The following is a 20,040-nucleotide window of genomic DNA, read 5'->3' on the forward strand; positions in this document are numbered from 1 at the left end:
TATTTGGATTTCATCAGTTTGTGCATGCACTCATTTTTTGTACGTCTTTGTATCATATATATTGATATAACCACCAACAAAATCAAGATACAGAGCTGTTGTGCCATCACAAAAGAATTTGTGACCTCTTTATATGCCTGACCTTCTGAAACCTCCGAAAATAACTAGACTTAATCATGAGAGTAATGGGAAACTACTGAAGAGTATTAAGTGATAAAGTCACATGGCAGACTGTTTCATGTCTCCCTTTATCTCAAATAAAAACAGGGGTGCATAACTGAAGAAAGAAGAGGCATTAGAATATTATTTCAATAACTAAGGTAAAGCATGATGATGTAGAATAGAATAGTGACTCTAGATATGCAGAAGAGTGGATAATTTCAAAGATGTAGATTCAAAAGAATGTGGTAGTTAACTGAATGTGGTAGTCAGGAAGGGATCAAGTTGAGCTTACCTGACTTGGGTGTCTGGGTTGGTGGTAATATCACTCACAGAGATGTGAAACATGAGGGAAGTGGCTTGGATGTGCTAAGTTTATTTCTTTATATGTTAAGTTACTTATGGGTTATTCAAATGAAGATGTCTAGAAGGTAATTTGGTATTGGAGTCTGAGGTTCAGGAAGAGGATCTTGTTTCAGATAAAGATGTGGCTGTAATCAATCGATATATAGTAACTGAAGCCAGAAAATTGGGTAAGATCAATCAGAATATGGTATCATCGAAGTCAAGAGAAAAGAATGATAGTGGAGGGAAAAGGAGGGGAAAGGAGGGGAGGTTAGGGGAGGGGAGAGGAGGGAAAAGGAGGGGAAAGGAGAGCATAGGAGAGCAGAGGAAGGGAGAGGAGCAGGGAAATGAAAGGAGGAGGGAAAGGGAAGGGAAGGGGAAGGGGAAGGGGAAGGGGGAGAGGGAGAGGGAGAGGGAAAGGGAGAGGGAAATGAAAGGAGGAAGGAAAGGAAAGGAAAGGAGGAGGGAAATGAAAGGAAAGGAACGGGAGGGAAATGAAAGGGGGAGGGAAATTTTCAGGGCAAAACAGAAAGAATGGAAGGACAGAAGGATGGAAGAGAGGAAGGAAGGAACTTGCACAAATTGAGGGCACATGTAAAAACTTCAAATATCATGTACTCATTACATATAATTTGCACTATATAAAACTTAATGCAAACTTATCAGCTTTTCTTTCTTTAAACCTACATTTTTTTTTACTTACTGTTTTTCCCTCGAAAAGTTCTTTATTCTTAGAAGGAATTTCCTCAAATATTTATATTCGATCCCAATATTTTTTCTAAAATGAAACATCTCTACTTTCTTGGCCCAAGAACTGTGGTAACTAGCTTGAAAACAGTGCTATATATTTGTTATGTCAGGAAAAATATAGTTGAATGAAGTGTTCTCTTTTCCATAAAGAAAAAAGAGCTCCAAGCTACATTTAAGTTTTCTTTATACTACCACCTCTCCAAGCGTTTCGGCTATCATTGTTTTTTAACTGCCTCTATAATATACAATATTCAGCTAAATATTTGGAGATATTTTGGTCAAAAGATATGTTAGCAACAACAATACAAATAATAAAACAGTTCTCAATGATAACTGAAGCTATTGCATAATTTAAATAAAATGGAAAAAGTCAGCATTAACTTTGAATTCATTGGCCTTTGTTAATTTATGTTGCAATCTTATATTTGTTTAAGGCATAACTCTGAATTCATTTAATGACCTAGACTATTTTGTGTTGGACTTTCATTTTTTTAAAAAAATAGCAAAATAAAATGCCGTCTCGTACAGTGCTATTTACCATATGAGATCCATCTGGCAATACCATCTAATATTTAACTTTGCAGGCACAGTTATCAAATAGTTGCTCTAAAGTGCTTATAAGAGGCAAATTCTTCTGGTTTTTCTTCTAAGGCATATTATATTACTGATAATTTTAGGATAACAGATCTGAATGTAGATGATTTTAAATGTTGATTACAGCACATTATTTAATATTTTAAATATTGACTAATTCATTTTTGAATTATTTGTAAATTAGCAGACTATTTCTTTTATAAAATTAAATATTTTGTATTCTCCCACCCCACCGCTAGAAGTCCTAAAACATAAACTTTAAGGGGAATATTATAATTTTAAAATAAAGGATTTAAAGTAACATTTTCCTATTAGTTTTGTGGCCTGTTTTCTTTTCCAGTAATATTTTGAGTCCAGCTCACCATAACTCACCAATATCCTTTCACGTTTCCCAAACCCTAGAAACACTTAACAGATTTTTCTCTCCATAGGTTGGCTGTATTCAAAAGAAACATTGGCCTGTCAGGACCTCACAGTATTGATGTTGTGGACAAGACCAAAGAGAACTTAACACTTTGAAAATAGCTACTTTACCTTACGTGCGACTCAAAAAAATTTAACTCAGTATTACTCAGTAATGCGTTGCCAAAAGTAATTTACCAGGTTCCAAATGCTATATCCCTGGATAAATTGTTCTTCAAAAGCAAACAAACAAAAAACCTCATTATATATTTTTAAAGAAAAATGTGGCCCCCACTACTAGGTCAGCAGAGAATTCTGAGAATATATAACAAGTCCTGTGACTTCAGTCCCAAAAGCTCTGGCACAGGAAAACACTATCAACTTCTTGCAACAACAGAATACCATCAATACTAGCAGGGACATGCTTATGTCTACATTTAGGTGAACTAGCAAAATCTTTCATCTGATATGTACTAAATTCTTGATCATTATGAGGAAAAAAATTATATCTGAAGTGGCATATTCTAAACCTGATGAATTTCCCACAAATCAAAAAAAAAACAAATTTCTCACAAGTTAAAAAAAGGAGTCTATATTTCAAACTATTACCTGTATTGTAGGCTTCTGAACAATTTTATTATACTCTTCAGTGTTTTCCAGGTTTGTTAAAATAAGCACTTTAAAAACAGGAAAAAATAAGTATTAAAAGATAAATTCTAGCACTATACTCTTACAAGATAAAAAAGTCAGATTACTCTTTTATATCCAATGGAATACATGAATTAGACTTATAAGATGGTTGGAAACACATCACACCACATTTAATACACATTCCAGAATAAACTTCAAATAAAAATATGAGCTGTTGACCAATAGCAGTATTATAAATTTAAAATGGGGAGTTTTTTTAAATCACATATTAAAAAAGAAGAATTGGGAACCATGTGGAAGCAAAGAGCAATTTAATATACATACACAAGTTTAGGGATTTTTTTTTTAAAGAGAAATTGGGAGTCAGGCATTAAAGGTATACAAAATTTGTGTTTCAATATATTACCAATTAAATATTGAAATTTAAAATTGAAAGCACAACACCTACACTAAGACCAAAAAATTAAATAAATTCTTCACATAAAATCTAACAAAAAAATGTGTAAGATCTATATGAAGAAAACTACAAAACTCTGATCAAAGATATCAAAAAAGAACTAAATAAACTGAGAGATATTCCATGTTCATGGATAGTAAGACTCAATACTATCAAAATATTACTTCTTCCCAATTTAATTTTTAGATTCAACATAATCCCAATCAAAATTCCACGAAGTTATTTTGTGGATATTCACAAACTGATTCTAAAGTTTATATGGAGAGGCAAAACATCTAGAATAGGAGACACAATATTGAAGAAAGAGTCAGAATGCTGACACTACCCAACCCCAAGGCTTACTATATAGCTACATGAGTCAAGGTAGTGTGGTATTTGCAAACATACAACTAGATCAATGGAACAGAAGAGAGAAGCCGGAAATTGACCCACATAAGTACAGTCAACTGTTCTTTGACAAAGAAGTAAAGGCAATACAAAGGAGCAAAAGTCTTTTAAACAAATAGTCCAATAACTGAACATCCACATGAAAAAAAATCTAGACACTGACATTAAATTCACAAAATTTAACTCAAAATAAATCATAGAACTAAATGTACAATGCAAAACTGTAAAACTTTTAGAAGATAAATAGGAGAACATCTAGTTGATCTTGGGTTTGGCAATAAGGTCTCAGATATAACACCACAAGCCAGATTTATGAAAGAAATAACTGATGTTAGAGTTTATTAAAATTAAAACTTCCATTTTTGTGAAAGACAAATCACAGACTAGGAGAAAATATTTGCTAAACACATTTCTGATAATCGACCATTATCCAAAATACACCAAAAAGTCTTAAAACTCAACAAGAAAAACAACTTGATTAAAATGTGAGCAAAAGATCTGAACAGACATCTCACCAAAGAAATGCAGATGAAAAACCTGCATAGAAAACGATCAACATAATATGCCATTAGAGAACTGCAAATTAAAACAATGAGATATCACTAAACACCTATTAGAATGGCTAAAACTCAAAACACTGGCAACAACAAATGCTGTCAAGGATGTGGAGAAATACAAACTCTCACTCATTGCTGGTGGGAATGCAAAATGCTATTTGTCAGTTTCTTAAAAAATTAAACATACACTCACCATATGATCTAGCAATCATACTCATTGGTATTTTGTTGAAAATTATGTTCCACAAAATCCTACACATAAATGTTTATAGCAGCCCAATTTATAATTGCAAAAAAAATGGAGGCAACGAAGATGTCTTTAAGTAGGTGAATGCATAAACAAACTTGTACATCCATACAATGGAAGATTATTCAGCACTAAAGAGAAGTGAGCTATTAATCATGAAACTATACAGGGAAACCTTAAGTGCATACTGCTAAATGAAATAAACCAGTCTAAACAGCTATATCCTGTATGATTCCAACTATATGACATTCTGGAAAAGGCAAAACTATAGATACAGTAAAAAAGATGCCAGGGATTGGAAATGGGGAGAGATAAACAGGTAGAGTACAGAAGATTTTCATGGCAGTGAAAGTAATTTGTATGATATTATGATGGTGGGCACATAACATCATGCATTTGTCAAAATCCATTAAATGTACACCCAGTGAACCCTAATGTACTATAGTTATAATAATGTATCAATATTTGTTCATTAGTTGTAGCAAAGGTACCACCATAGTTAATAATGGGGCAAAGTGGGGAGGAGAAGGGTGAATGGGCATATAGGAACTCTACTTTCTCCCCAGGTCTTTTTTTGTTTGTTTGTTTGTTTGTTTGTTTTTTGTAAGCCTAAAACTGCTACAATAATTAAAGGCTATTGTTTTAGTTAAATCCATTTATTTCTAAAATTTAAAACAGGAAACATAAAACAACTAAGTTTAAGAAGCTGAGTGTGTTGATATGAGCCTATAATCCCAGCAACTTGGGATGCTGAGGTGGGAAAACTGCTTGAGCTCAGAAGTTTAAGGTTAGCCTGGGAAACATAGTGAGCACGCCCCTACTAAAAAACAAAAAACAAAACAAAACAACAACAACAAAAACACTAAGTTTAACAAGTATTATGTTTTCAAGTGTCAGGTGACAGGCATGTTTCATTTTTTTCAATATTACCTGTCTAGTGAAATCAAAGATAAATATGTAGCTGAATTTTACTTACTGTGAACAATCAGGTGGTTTGAATTTCTCTTTTCAACAGTAGAAACAAACGTTTTGGAAATCAATATGGATTTTTAAAAACTCCAAAAAACATTAACTTGTATTTATTAATATTATGTCTTCATTATTATATTGTCAGAACAAAAGGATTAAGGTTATTTATAAAATTTTTAAAATGTGTGTTTTTATCTAGGAATATAGTCATTTTAAAATTAATGCTACTGTCAGGATGAAGGCAGGGAACCCTGATACTTTTCAAACAACTATTCTAGCACTTGAGATCTCTGCAGAATTTGGGCCTCTATTGTCATGAGAACTTGGGATTTCAATAGATCTGCTCGTGGTTTCAATCTCTAGTTGGTCTGCAAAGAAATTAACTCTGTGCTACTGCCCAAAACTATCCCCCAGCTTTCAAGGTTTCCTGCCTTGAAAACATGCACATTTTGTCCTCAAAAGAGTACAGAAAGGTACCTATAAAATCTGCACTGCTACGGTCTAAAATGACCAAAAAGATGCCTTGCCTATAATCTCTGTATATGCAAGACTGAACATTACATTACATAGAAGTATTCTGTAACCAAGAGTCTTTGCCTTTAAAACAAAATATTTTTTTTTCCTTAGAGGATAAGCTATTTGGGGACTTAGCAAAACTGGACAACTCTCAGAAACAAGTTTTTCTTCAGTAGAACACACACTAGAGTTTGTGCCTCTTTTCTTTGTTCAGTTTTATACATGTATAAAGGAAAGACAAAAAACAAGAGGGTCTTTCATTTTTCCACAGTTCTCTTTCTTGGGTGCCATTCCTCTCATTGTTCATAGATGAATATTCAGCGTATTCTCACACAGAACGCTCGGCCAGTTTTTCTTTTGCTCTATTTTAAAGGGCATAATATTTCTTTAGCTGAGGAAGACATATTTATAATATAATTTTGGATTAAGATTTGTATTTACAAATCATTTCATAGAAAGTTTCTCTAAATTTTTAGCAAGAGATATTTGGCTATAATTAGTCAGATTTATCTGTCTTCATTTCAAGGATCTCTATGGTACTGAAATTTCTGTTTAAAGAATTTTAAGTAAGTTCATTTATATACAGTTCATGCAACTTATTTACTTATCCCCCTTCTACATGTCAGCCATTTCTTTCCAAATGTTAAACAGAGTTGCTAAAAGTTATGTGTGTGTATGTGTGTGTGTGGGCCTGTTTATGAAGGAGAAGCAGAGACAGAGGGAAAGTGGGTAGTCATTGTATTCAAGCCAACAACCCCATTTCAAAGGAGAGGGATTTTTACCCTGAAAATTTGTTTTCAATTCTTCACTTTTAAATTAATACATTTAGAAAAGGTTTAATAGAATGTGGCTGAACCTAATTTAAATAAAAATTTCCACCTCTTGATTTTATTTTTTTGTTGTAATTAATTGGTCATTGGGTTTATCTGTATACATTTTATCTGTATTTGTATTTATTGTATCTGTATTTGTATTTATTTGTATAAATTTATCTGTATAAATTTTTAATGACCCCAAATATATCATGAAAACATTTAAATGTTTTCCTTTATCTAGGAAATTATACACACATTTGAAAACCAAACAGTTTGTATCTGACTAGATGTTTAGTTGCTATTACTATTTTGAACTTGGAATGGACTTTATTTTTAAATAAGTTATTTGTAAAGAACTGAGATTTACTGCATCCTACCTTATGTCAGGAACTCATGTCTTGTCTCAAATCATGTTCTGAACATCTCTTTGCATTAATATAATTAACCCCAGTTTACAGAAGACAAAATTAAGAACCAAAGAGAGAGACTAGGTAACAATCAAGGTGATTCAGGACTTAACTGACAAATTATCAACTTCTCTCTACCTCTACTGCTGCCTTCTTAGTTGAGGTCACTGTGATTTCCATCCTGGACCACTGGACCACTGTACTCACCTTCTAACTGGATTCCTCACTAACTGCCTTGATAATTCCAATCCATTCTGCACCAGAAGCAGGTTTGTTATGGTACTGTGTCATACTTCCCTGGCTTCCCATTTCATTTAGGGCAAAATTCTACGAGGTCTCTCTCCATTTCTCTTTAACTTCATTTCAATCTACTCTCTTTTTAGCTCACAGCATTCTACCCACATTAATGTCCTTTTTGTTCCTAGACATTGCCAATTTTTTTTTCTTTTTTCTTTTTTGTTATTGCTTCCTGATCTACTATAAAATGCTTTTCTTCTGTGGAGGCTTCAAACATCCTATTCCCTGCCCTGGATTTCTGCATCACTGGATCCTTCTTATCATTTGAGTCTCAACAGAAACACCACCTCTTAAAACGATCACCCTCTGATTCTTGCCCAGACCTTTGTTAGTTACTATAAGAGAAAAATAACTTCTTTATGTACAATGAACTAGTTTGCTTGTTTGTTTGTTTATCATCTATTCCTCCACTCCCTCTCCATTCCCTCTCCATAGTAGGACTATTTTATTTACTACCCTCATATAGTTTCTAGCACTTCGTGTACTGAATAAATATTTGCTAGATGAATGAAGTCTTTGTTTTCTCCACTCTAAAATGTGCTCATATTAATTAAATATAGTCATAAAATTTATCCACTTGGCTATATAAAAATAAATATATATACATATATATACACATACATATATATACACACACATATATATAGACACACACATATATATATAACCATTTGTCTTTAGTAAAGCTTGAAATATGTGAAATGATGGCACTTCTTTTTTTTCCCCTGAATATTATTTCTTGGTCAGAACATTATCTTCCTCCTTGGCAAAAATATATTGTGCCTTTATGTTTTAGCAAAGTATCTCAAAGAATCATATAACCGTAGCATAATGGAGCTGAAGGGCACCTTAGAGCCCACCTACCCCTATCATGCACCTGGCACCTGAGCCTCTTCTACAGCATCAAGTGGCCACTGAGACATACCAGGCTGGAGGAACTAAGTACCTTTTAAGGCAACACATCTAATTCTTAGTGTGTTTTAATAGCCTAATATTTATGTTTAGCGTTTTGGTACTAATAAATTTCAAGTTTCTGCTGTCTACTGACTTTTCACTATTTGTTCCCTTAGATATTCATTTGAAATCTTTTTAGTTTAACCTGATTTAGCTGTTTATTTTTATTAAAAAAAAACTCGAGGTAACTTCTTTTCTGATTTAATGTAGCAGTACCAGAAAATCCCTTTTGAGTTTGGTCTTTCAGATTGTTAGTAAACTTAATGATGAGAATAGGAGTATTTGTTATTTTTCTGCAAAATAGTTGCATCTATATTTCTTTCTACTTCTCATTGTGCAAAGTCTGTTCTTTCATTAAGACACTGTATACTACATTATAGTCAGTATGTTTTAAGTAAAATTCTGAGATTCGTTTACTTTTTCTTGAGTCTTCTAAAAAATATGTTTTGATAAAATCAAGTGAAATATCCTTTATGACTTCAACTTCTTCCAGAAATACTTGTCCTCTATATATTTTATCACTTAATTTGCCAATTACATCTACTCCTTTTGAATAAGGAGGAAATACCATTTTCTGAAATAAAGAAAGAGAAAGAGAAAAAAAAGGAAATTAGAGAATATTTTAAACAATGTGTTTTGTGTGTTTTTTAAATGTCATCAAACTCATTCTTCAGGACTTCACTAACTCATAATAAGCTGTTCAATTAATACTTATTTAACAATTCCTCTGTGTTCTATTACTTATCCCTTTTTCTCACTTATATGCTCAACTTTTTCTTCTTTATAAGTTCTTTCTTCTTAGCATATAAACATGCATGATTATCTCCCATCAAATATACACAAAAATAAGCATACAATAGAAATGAAAGAAAATCCTTTTTTGAAGATTTGCTCTGTTACCACTTTATTCTCTCTTATTTCTAGTCAAATCTTTGAAGAGAGTTTTTACTTCTTTACCCCTCATCCTGTTTACAGTCCACTGAAAACTGACTTCTGCCCTTAAAACATAATTTAATTATTCCCACCAAGATCACAAATCAAAAGACGGTCAAATCCAATCGAATACATTTTGACTTGACTTGACTTTATATCTCAGATGTTTTGACATTCTTGACAACTCCTTTCTTTCAAAAACACTGTCCTCTCACTGGCTTCATACTTTTTGGCTTTTCTCCTGCCCTTCTCTCTTCCTTTGCAGGCTCTTCTGCTTCTTCTTGACCCAATATATGAGTTCTTCTTCTGCTTTCCAATGGTCTCTTGCTCTCACATCATCCTTTTCCTTGAGTGATTATATTCACATCTTCAACTTCAAACATCATCTTTATTTTGATGACTCTTAGGTCTGTAGCTCCTGCCCTTATCACAGCTCTTCTATATCTCTCCAGTTGGATACATACTGCTGACTATGGAGTATCTTTAGCTGAATGCCCCATAGATACTTCAGCTTATGACATATCAAACTGCAGTTTTAAATTCTTCACTCCAAAGTGGTATTTTTCTGTTCTTCCCGTCTGTTTTAATGGCACTGTCATCCACCAAGGGGATTTGGAAGAACCTTGAGTTCAAGCCCTTTCCTTTGTTTCCCTACAGTTGCCCTGTAATCTGTATGCTGAGGGTTAAAGGCAGGGCTAGGAGAAAATATGTTTCTATTAGATGAGATGTATCATGAATATTCAACTGGTATTAGAAAAATAACCATAAAAATGCTCCTGATAATAAGCAGCTAAAACATAAAGAACATCTTTTTGTAAGTAATCGTGAACAATGTTTGAGAGGTAGAAGGATCATTCAACAATCTAAAAATTCTAAACATAATTTTACATATGAAAAAACAGACCTAGAGAGGAAAGATAAATGTCCAATATAAAAGTAAGTTAATGAAAAAGTGTGGACTAAAATCTAGATCCACTTCTGTAATTTTTGTATTTCCTTGGTATTAGAAGTAACTTACTCCTCCCTGTCCCTGATCTATGTAATGGCAAACATTTTTTCTTGGTAGGAGATAAATCAGGTCATACAAGCATAGAAAGCAAGATTTAAACAAAGTATATCTGTAATACAAATTTCTGCTAGTAGAATGTAGCTACATTTTAAAAAGTGAGAGTTATTTCTCAGCTTCTTTCTAAATAACTTACACTATTTATGCTCCCACCAATCCTGTATATTTCCTATATGCTCACAAACCATGAATATTATCTAATTTGTAAAACCTTGTCAATCTGATAAGGAAACTTAGTATGTGTGTATGTAAGATTAAATATTTTTATATGTTATTGGACACATATTTTTATGAATTATGTTTTTATATCCTTTGAACATTTTCCATTGGGTTATTTATATTTCTTGTTCTTGAATTTTCTTCTGTTTCTTGGATAACACTTTCTTCTGGAATGTATTCTTCAGATTTTTTTAATGCTATATATTTTTGTTCAGTGTTATTTTTACAGTTATGTCATCTCATTTGAAATGTACAATCACTATATAGCCTTTAATCTATATGGTTAAAAATTGTGTGAGTAAAAACTCTTTGCCACTCTCCCCACCCCATCTGAATTCAGATTGACTTATCCTCTAAGCTTTTATTCTAGGACTAAAATTTGGCTTTAACAAAGCCAATAAGCCCAGGTGCTCAGTTTCTCCTACATACCTATTCTCCCAACAATGCTTTCTCATCCCCTTTCAGGCAATGAGAATAAATCCAGTAAAATAATTAGGTTCTATCACAATATTAGTCCAGAGCTGGCAATTAGAGGTTACATATGTGCATGTTCATGTGCCTCTACACCAGCTTCCTCTTCCTGAGAGGACCGGGTATTTACTATGATTTGAATGTATCCCTCAAAGTTCATGTGTTGGAAACTCAATCTCCAATGCAACAGTGTTGAAAGGTGGGACTTTTGAGAGATGATTAGGTCATGAGGGCTCCACCTTCTTGAATGGATTAATGTTGTTATCACAGCAGTAGCTTTGCTATAAAAGCAAGTTTGGCTCTTTCTTCCTCCTCATTTAATGAGCTCTTTCACCATATGATGCCTTCTAGAACGTTGGGATACAGAAAAAAAGGCCCTCACCAGATGCCCAACATCCTTTTATAGGACTTCACAGCCTCGAGAACAGTGAGCAATAAATTTTTCTTTATACATTACCCAGTGTGTGGTATTCTGTTATGGCAACACAAAATAAACTAAGACAGTATTATGTATTTTTTCTTTTGTTTTACATTTTACTAAGTACCGACTTATTCGAAAAGGTAATTACCTTCGGTTAATTATCAAAATTTTGTCTTTCCTTTCCTACTTTTCTCCCACTAAGCAAAAAACAAAACAATTAGCATTGACCTTTACCTTTCTCTGGTAAGGGAGTATGGAAGGTTTTCTACTACTTTGTAAAAATACTGCTACAGATGGTACTTCTGGACCCATGTGGAACCTGGGGGTCCTTGCTGTCCTGAAGAGAAGTACACAGGCCTGCCTGGCTTTTCCACTTACTGACTGTAGAATCTCAGGCATTGAGCAAATATAGGCAGTAGCCATGGAGCGGTTACATCAGGCCTTAGGTGAAACCCACTGCTGTGCTGGCTTCAGGTCTGACCCAACACAGTCATAGTGGTGATGGCCACAAGGGAGCTTGGGTCACTCTACCCTGCAAGGGAGCTTGGGTCACTCTGAGCTTTGTGTAGCTTAGAGCAGAGAAAGAAGGACTCTGTATTCTTGGAAGAAAACAAGGAAAGAGAACAAGAGTCTCTGTCTGGTAATCAAGAGAATTCTCCCAGATCTTAGCCAAGACCATAAAGCTGATACCTCTATAATCAGCAAGAACCAGTGTTATTAGGCTTGGGATGCCCCTAAAGTAGATATTTCTTAGATCACAACACTCAGGTCTTTTCAAATATCTGGAACATCTTTCCAAGAAGGGTGGCTACAAATAAACCCAGAAGGTGAAGACTACAATAAACACATAACTCTTCAATGCCTGGACAAACATCTATAAGCATCAACACCACTCAGGAAAATGACATGACATCCCCAAATGAACTAAATAAGGCACCAGGGACCAATGCTGGAGAAGCAGAGATATGTGACCTTTCAGACAGAGAATTCAAAATATCTGTGTTGAGGAAACTCAATTAATTTCAAGATAACACAGAGAAGGAATTCAGAATTTTATCAGATAAATTTAACAAAGAGATTAAAGTAACTAAAAAGAGGCAAGCAGAAATTCTGGAGCTTTAACATACAATTGGCCTAGTAAAGAATGTCTCAGAGTCCTTTAACAGCAGAATGGATCAAGCAGAAGAAAGAATCAGTGAGCCTGAAGACAGGCTATTTGAAAATATACAATCAGATGAGACAAAAGAAAAAAGAATAAAAAACAATGAAGCACACCTACAGGATCTAAAAAATAGCTTCAAACAGGAAACCTGATTATTGGCCTTAAAGAGGAGGTAGAGAAAGAGACAGGGGTAGAAAGTTTATCCGAAGGAATAATAACAGAGAACTTCCCAACCCTAGAGAAATATATCAATATTCCAAGTACGAGAAGGTTATAGAATGCCAAGCAGATTTAACCCAAAGAAGACTACCTCAGGGCATTTAATAATCAAACTCCCAAAGATCAAGGATAAAAAAAGATCCTAAAAGCACCAAAAGAAATGTAACAAATAACATACAATGGATCTCCAACACATCTGACAGCAGACTTTTCATTGGAAACTTTATAGGCCAGGAGAAAGTGGCAGGTAATATTTAAAGTACTGAAGGAAAAATCTTTTACCGTAGAATAGCATATCTGGTGAAAATATCCTTCAAACATGAAGGAGAAATGAAGACTTTCCCAGACAAACAAAAGCTGAGGGATTTCATCAACACCAGACTTGTTCTACAAGAAATGCTAAAGGGAGTACTTCAATCAAATAAAAAAGGATGTTAATGAGCAATAAAAAATCATCTAACAGTACAAAACTCACTGGTAATAGTAAATACACAGAACAACACAGAACATTATAATACTGTAACTGTAGTGTATAAACTGCTGTCTCTTAAGTACAAAGAGTAAATGATGAACTGATAAAAAACAATAAATACAACTTTTTGAGACATAGTACAGTAAGATATAAGTACAAACAATAAAAAGTTTAAAAGCTAGTGGGCAAGGTTAATGTGTAGAGTTTTTCTTAGTTTTCTATTTGCCTGTTTGTTTGTTTGTTCATGCAAACAGTGTTAAGTTGTTGTCACCTTAAAATAATTGGTTATAAGATAGTAGTTGCAAGCTTTGTGGTAACTTAAAATTTAAAAAAATACAATGGATACACAAAAAGTAAAAAGCAAGAAATTAATCATATCACCAGAAAAAATCATCTTCACTAAAAGAAAAGAGGAAGAAAGGAAAGAAGGAAGAGAAGACCACAAAACAACCAGGAAACAAAAAACAAAATGGCGGGAGTAAGTTCTTACTTATCAATAATACATTGAATGTAAATCAACTAAACTCTCCAATCAAAAGACACAAAGTGGATGAATGAACAAACAAACAAAAAAGATCCAATGATCTGTTGCCTATAAGAACACAGAATACCTATAAAGACACACACAGACTGAAAATAAAAGGATGGGAAAAGATATTCCATGCCAATGGAAACTAAAAAAGAGCAGAAGTTGCTACACTTAGACCAGGCAAAATAGATTCCAAGATGAAAACTATAAGAAGAGACAAAGAAGGTCACCACATAATGATAAAGGGGTTGATTGAGCACAAGGATATAACAATTGTAATATAGGTACCCAACACTAGAGTATCCAGATTTATAAAGCAAATATTTTTATAGCTAAAGAGAGAGATAGACCCCAATACTATAATAGTTGGAGACTTTAACACCCCACTTTCAGCATTGGACAGATCTTCCAGACAGAAAATCAATAAAGAAACATCAGATTTAATCTGTGCTATAGACCAAATGGATCTAATAGATATTTACAGAACATTTCATCCAACACCTGCAGAATAAACATTCTTTTCCTCAGCACATAGTTCATACTCAAGGATAGACCATATGTCGGGTCACAAAACAAGTCTTAAGACACTCAAAAAATTGAAATATTATCAAGCACATTTTCTGACCAGAGTGGAATAAAGCCAGAAATGAATACCAAGAGGAATTTTGGAAACTATACAAACACATGGAAATTAAACAATATGTTCCAGAATGACAAGTGGTAAATGAGTAAATTAAGAAGGAAATTTAAAGATTTATTGAAACAAATGATAGTAAAAACACAACATACCAAAATCTATGGGACATGGCAAAAGCAGTACTAAGAGTGAAGTTTATAGTTTTAAGTACTTACATGAAAAAACAGAAAAACTTCAAATAAACAACCCAGTGATGCATATTAAAGAACTTCAAAAGCAAGAGCAAATCAAACACAAAATTAGTGGAAGAAAATAAGTAATAAAGATTAGAGATAAATGAGTATAAAATGAAGAAAATAATACAAAAGATCGCTAAACAAAAAGTTATTTTTTAAAAAAGGTAAACAAAATTGACAAACTTTTAGACCCAAATAAGTAAAATCAGAGATGTAAAAGGAGACATCACAACTGACACTGCAGAATTTAAAGGATCATTAGTGGCTACTATAAATAGCTATATAGAAAGAAATAGAAAAATTTGGAAGAAATGGATAAATTGCTAGACACATGCAAGCTACTAAAATTGAACCAGGAACATATCCAAAACCTGAGCAGACCAATAACAAGTAATGACATCAAAACCATAATAGGAAGTCTCTTAGCAAATAAAAGCCCACTACCTGATGGCTTCACTGCTGAATTTTACCAAACCTTTAAAGAACACCAATCCTACTCAAATACTCTGAAAAACAGAGGAGGAGGAAATACACTCAAACTCATTCTATGTTTGACAGTATTACCCTAATATTCCAATCAGAAAAAGGCACAACAAAGACACATTTTGGATCAAAATGGCTTTGATCCAAAAGACAGTAACAAATGCTGGCGAGGACATGGAGAAAAGGGATCCCTTGTACACTACTGGTGGAAACGTATATTAGTACAACCACTACGGAGAACAGTTTGGAAGTTCCTCAAAAAAACTAAAAACATCTACCATAAGATCCAGCAATCCCTAATATATATGTGTGTGTGTGTACACTAAAAAGAAAGGAAATCAGTATATTGAAGATATATCTGCACTCCCATGTTTATTGCAGTGATATTTACCCTAAGTATCCATCAACAGATGGATATAAAGAAAATGCGGTACTTAAACAGAATGCAGTACTATTCAGCCATAAAACAGAATGAGATCCTGTCATTTAAAACAACATCGATAAACTGGAAATTATTAGGTTAAGTGAAATAAGCTAGGCACAGAAAGACAAACTTGACATGTTTGAACTTATTTGTGGAAGCTAAAAATTAAAATAATTGAACCATAGAGATAAAGAGTAGAAGGATGGCTATCAGAGGTTGGGAAAGATAGGTGTTTGGGGTAGGGGGAGAAGTGGGGATGGTTAATGGGTTAAAAATAGTTAGAAAGATTAAATAATACCTAGTATTTGCTAGCACAATGGGATGGCTATAGTCAAAAATAATTTAATTGTACATTTTAAAAAAACTAAAAGTGTACAATTGGATTGTTTGTAATACAAAGGATAAATGCTTGAAGTGGTGGATACTCAATACTCCATTTACGCTCATGTGATTATTACTCATTGCATGCCTCTATCAAAATATCTCATGTACCCCATAAATATATATACCTAAGTACCCACAAAAATTAAAAAATAAAAATAATAAATAAATATTTTTTATTGAGTTTTTTTCTGTGAATTATATGATCTCCTAGGCTCTTAGTCTGCTAAGAGATGTAGCAATGAACCAAAAAGTGCTCTTATGGATCTTAGGGTATACTAGTTAATGTAGAAGGGTTGCTCTAAATTTCAAAGTGTCTGTTTATCGAAGCATCTATGATCCTCGGTGTCTTTTTTGTTTTTTGTTTCCTTATTGTTTGTTTTTCATTTGAGTACTTTTCTCATTAAAACACTAGCTTAAGCAACATGTCAAGGAGTACGGCAAGACAATACAAAAGACAACAAAACAAGCTCTTCACTGCATTGCCTCACCCATAAAATTATAAAGTGGCTGTCACTTTATAAAAGGCTAAGAAAAGCTATTTCGTTGAAAACCTTATTGGCTGTTTTAATGACATCACATTTGTAGTTCTGTTATGAGGTAATCAATCATGGAAGGAGTGAGAAGTTTAGCAATAGTTGTGATGTCTTACCTGCTGTGTGATGGGTCTCAGATGCCCTATATGCTATGCAAGTAGAAATCATTGCTTATCATTTTAATGTAAGTTTGATTGGAATGTGACTTACTACGTAATAGTTATACAAAAAACATATTCTAGATCAGCTAATTAAGCAATATGATATAAAATATGTCTTGTGCACAAATAAAGAAACATATTATTTCATTACTATAAGATACGTAAATAAAGTTATTTTGGACTGATAAATATTTTTTTCAACTTTCAAAAGTTCCAGGGTACATGTGCAGGATGTGCAAGTTTGTTACGTGGGTAAATGTGTGCCATGGTGGTTTGCTGCACAGAGCAGCCCAGCACCTAGGTATTAAACCCAGCATCCATTAACTAATCTTCCTGATGCTCTCACTTCCCCCAACCCAAACCCCCGAGAGGCCCCAGTATGTGTTGTCCCCCCTCCCCATGTGTCCATGTGTTCTCATTGTTCAGCTCCCACTTATAAGTGAGAATATGTGGTGTTTGGTTCTCTGTTCCTCTATTAGTTTGCTGAGGATAATGGCTTCCAGCTCCATCCATGTCCCTGAAAAGGACATGATCTCATTTCTTTTTATGGCTGCATAGTATTCCATGATATATATTTACCACATTTTCTTTATCCAGTTTATCACTGATGGGCTTTTGGGTTGATTCCACGTCTCTGTTATTGTGAATACTGCTGCAATGGGCATAAACGTGCATGTATCTTTATAATAAAATGATTTATATTCCTTTGGGTATATACCCACTAATGGGATTGCTGGGTCAAATGGTATTTCTGCCTCTAGATCTCTGAAGAATCACCACACTGTCTTCCACAATGGTTGAACTAATTTACACTCCCACCAACAGTGCAAAAGCATTCCTTTTTCTCCGCAACCTCACCAGCATCTGTTGTTTCTGGACTGTTTAATAATTGCCATTCTGACTGGCATGAGATGGTATCTCACTGTGGTTCTGATTTGCAATTCTCTAAGGATCACTGATGTTGAGCTTTTTTTCACGTTTGTTGGCTGCATAAATGTCTTCCTTCAGAAGTGTCTGTTCACGTGCTCTGCCCACTTTTTAATGGGGTTGTTTGGTTTTTCTTGTAAATTTGTTTAAGTTCCTTGTAGACTCTGGATATTAGACCTTTGTCAGATGGGTAGAATGCAAAAATTTTCTCTCATTCTGTAGGTTGTCTGTTCACTCTGATGATAGTTTCTTTTGCTGAGCAGAAGCTCTTTAGTTTAATTAGATCCCATTTGTCATTTTGCTTTTGTTGCAATTGCTTTTAGCATTTTTGTCATGAAATCCTTCCCCATGCCTACATCTTGACTGGTATTGTCTAGATTTTCTTCTAGGGTTTTTATAGTTTGGGGTTTTACATTTAATTCCTTAATCCATCTTGGGTTAATTTTTGTATAAGGTGTAAAGAAGGAGTTCAGTTTCAATTTTCTCCATATGGCTATCCAGTTCTCCCAGTACCATTTATTAGAGGGAATCCTTTCCCCATTGCTTGTTTTTGTCAGGTTTGTCGAAGATCAGATGGTTGTAGGCGTGTGGTCTCATTTCTGAGTTCTCTATTCTGTTCCATGGGTCTATGTGTCTGTTTGTGTACCAGTACCATGCTGTTTTGGTTACTGTAGCCTTGTAGTGTAGTTTGAAGTCCAGTAGTATGATGCCTGCAGCTTTGTTATTTTTGCTTAGGACTGTCTTTGCTTTTTGGGTGCTTTTTGGGTTCCGTATGAATTTCAAAATTCAACATCCCTTCACGTTAAAAACTCTCAATAAACTAGGTATTGAAAGAACATACCTCAAAATAGTAAGAGCTATATATGACAAACCCACAGCCAATATCATATAGAATGGACAAAAGCTGGGAGCATTCCCCTTTAAAACTGGCACAAGACAAGGATGCCCTCTCTCACCACTCCTACTCAATATAATATTGGAAGTTCTGGCCAGGGCAATCAAGCAAGAGAAAGAAATAAACATATTCAAATAGGGAGAGAGGAAGTTAAATTATCTTTGTTTGCAGATAACAGGATCCTATGTCTAGAAAAGCCCATCATCTCAGCCCAAAACCTTCTTAAGCTGATAAGCAACTTCAGCAGTCTCAGGATACATAATCAATGTGCAAAAGTTGCCAGCATTCCCATACGCCAACAACAGGCAAGCAGAAAGCCAAATCATGAATGAACTCCCATTCACAACTGCTACAAAAACAATGAGATACCTAGCAATACAGCTGACAAGTGAAGTGAAGGACCTCTTCAAGGAGAACTACAAACCACTCCTCATGGAAACTAGAAAGGACATAAACAAAAGGAAAAACATTCCATGTTCATGGATAGGAAGAATTCGTATCACAAAAATGACCACAGTGCCCCAAGTAATTTATAGATTCAATGCTATTTCCATTAAACCATCATTGGTGAATCTTCTTAAGAAAAATTTATAGTATAAATTAATAAAGACGGCAATTTTTATTTAGATAGATCAAGAAAAAAATGCTGTCACAGAGAGATGTGAATTGAACTACCTATTGAGGAAGTCTGTTATCATTAATGCTTTCTCACAATTTCTTTCATATTAAGGATTTTAAAAAGTTAAATTATGTACAATTTCATTTGTATCATCGCTATAATTTCTTCATCAAATATGTGTTGAGTAAATGCTATGTTTCAGACACTGTGCTGGAATTGGAGATATAATGGTAATGAAATGAAGAATGACTCATGGATCTTACAGTCTAATTGAGGTAGAAATACAAATACACATACATATATACAACACATATGCACATACTAAATAATCACACAAATATATGAATATTTACTTTCAGATAATGTTACTAAATTGTGGTTATTTCTGTGCTGGCAAGAAATACCCAGTTTCTTGAAATTTACATTTCAATGACTTCTTCCAAATTTAATCCTGTTGATGCCTAAGGATTTTTGTTGTTGTTTTTTTAATCTCTTAAAGTTTCACATTGAATCACTGCTGATTTGTATGCATGAAGTTACCAGGACTTCTAATTTTGTACAAAGTTTATATGTGCTGATATTTTCCATTAGTAAAGAAAACTGAAAGATGCTTCAGTTCCCTGGAATCTATGCTACCAAGGAAACACAGTGATTAGTGTGTTTAAAGAGTTAGATCATTGGGTTAATCATGCTCTGCCATAGTATCATTGCTATCCTTTAAATTAAAAAAAAAAAAGGTTTA

General features: G+C 33.9%; 1 protein-coding gene across 4 annotated transcripts in view; it reads right to left on the reverse strand.

The window, feature by feature from the left end:
* The window catches only part of ZBTB20 (zinc finger and BTB domain containing 20), an 838,685-nt gene that overhangs the window by 687,663 nt on the left and 130,982 nt on the right, over nt 1–20,040 (reverse strand). The window contains exon 1 of one of the 4 annotated variants that reach the window (XM_054482789.2): nt 2,860–2,927. The exons of the other annotated variants lie outside the window; for them this stretch is intronic. The gene's annotated coding sequence lies outside the window, so the exon portion shown is untranslated. Of the gene's footprint in view, nt 1–2,859; nt 2,928–20,040 lie in introns of those variants that run through there. 4 annotated transcript variants of the gene reach the window in all.

This window comes from Pongo pygmaeus, chromosome 2 (genome assembly GCF_028885625.2).
Source record: "Pongo pygmaeus isolate AG05252 chromosome 2, NHGRI_mPonPyg2-v2.0_pri, whole genome shotgun sequence".
Classification (NCBI taxonomy): domain Eukaryota; kingdom Metazoa; phylum Chordata; class Mammalia; order Primates; family Hominidae; genus Pongo; species Pongo pygmaeus.